Genomic DNA, 1,442 nt, shown 5'->3' with positions numbered 1-1,442 from the left:
ACGTACGGCGCGAAGTAAGTTCAATGTCCACACGTACACGGAGTGGTGGCCGAGAGGAGAGCCCTACCAACAAACCCCCTTGGAGATGGAGACCGCAAGCGCACACACGACACGGACACGTCGTTCCGTGCACGGTCCATCTGCAGGCGCGCGATCGCCACGAAGTAGATCGTGCGTGACGCCAGCACCGTACACAATTAAACCACATGGCCAGCCACTCTCTCTCCTCTCTCTCTCTCATAGGGAGATAGCTCCACCATACACTCACGGTCATCGTTATCCTGTGGGGTTCTTTTTTCAAACTGTTTTTTTTTGGAATGTGCGATGAGGAATGGGCATTGCCCGATACGTTTGCCCATGCTATATGCATGTTGTGTGTGTGTCCTTTTAAGGGCACGGTGTAATTGACGAATGTTTTAGTTCGCGTTCTGTTAAATGTACCAGCGCACCACTGCCAAGAGAGCAGATTAAGCCACGTAATGTGTGGCTGGCTCTATTTGGTCACGAATAGGTAGGTGAAGTTACAGCACCGTGAATTGCTGGAACAGTAAACACGCCACTGGTGGACGAAGGGCATATTACTTGAGCGGATTCGAGAGGGTTATTTTGGCCTACTCTTCCACGCCGATTCTAGATTTGATGCTTTCGTGACTGCAAAGATTCATATTCTTAGGTTTTTTCGGTAAAGTCACGTAGGTGAAATTTTTTTTTATTAATAAAAAGTAAAATAAAAATCGTGCTGTGACGGTTCCACCTGAAGACGGAAGCTTGTGTTGCCTCCGATACGTCGTGATTTTTATTTTATTTTACTTTTCATTCATTTTAATTGTTTATCTTCCACGCCCGGTAGACGTCTCGGAATAAATAGAATGGATATCCCACACTTGATCTATTATTACGACTATCCTTGATTATGTTTTACTTAGGAAAGCCTCATCATTACTTTTCAGGAAGGCCCTGCCGAGATTTCTCAGGATGAGATGATTGTAAAAACTAATTGCAAATAATTTTCCTGAAATTGCTAAATGTGTACCACTTCTTTTTTTACCCGAATACGTGCGATTGTGTTGTCTGCCGATCAATAAAAATAATGTTCCCTGACCGGGAATCGAACCCGGGCCGCGGCGGTGAGAGCGCCGAATCCTAACCACTAGACTACCAGGGACTACGAGGAAGTAAACTTCACCATGATACATATACTTGGAAAAGCAGCGATGTTTTCACGTTGTTTGACCTCGTGTTTAACTACAATAGCAAGTGATTCTAATCATCAACCAGGATATATCCACTGCTGGATGAGGACCTCCCCCTGCTGTGCAGCTCGTGGAGGTTATTTGACCATACTTCACCACGCTGGTCAATGCGGGTTGGTGAAGGCGGGGAACGCAAACGTGGAAGCGTAGTACAGTCCAACAATGGATTTTGCTTCAATGCCCTCTGCT

At 45.8% G+C, this 1,442-nt stretch overlaps 1 non-coding gene across 1 annotated transcript; it reads right to left on the bottom strand.

Moving 5' to 3' along the window:
* Positions 1-1,093: 1,093 nt before the first annotated feature.
* TRNAE-CUC (transfer RNA glutamic acid (anticodon CUC)) lies at positions 1,094-1,165 on the bottom strand. Its single transcript has one exon. It is a non-coding gene; the product is annotated as a tRNA-Glu (tRNA).
* Between the last annotated feature and the right edge of the window lie 277 nt (positions 1,166-1,442).

This window comes from Lampetra planeri, chromosome 15 (genome assembly GCF_965212315.1).
Source record: "Lampetra planeri chromosome 15, kcLamPlan1.2.h2, whole genome shotgun sequence".
In the NCBI taxonomy this organism is placed as follows: Eukaryota; Metazoa; Chordata; class Hyperoartia; order Petromyzontiformes; family Petromyzontidae; genus Lampetra; species Lampetra planeri.
The sequence above is the reverse complement of the archived record's forward strand: the minus strand, read 5'-3'. Positions and strand labels throughout refer to the sequence as shown.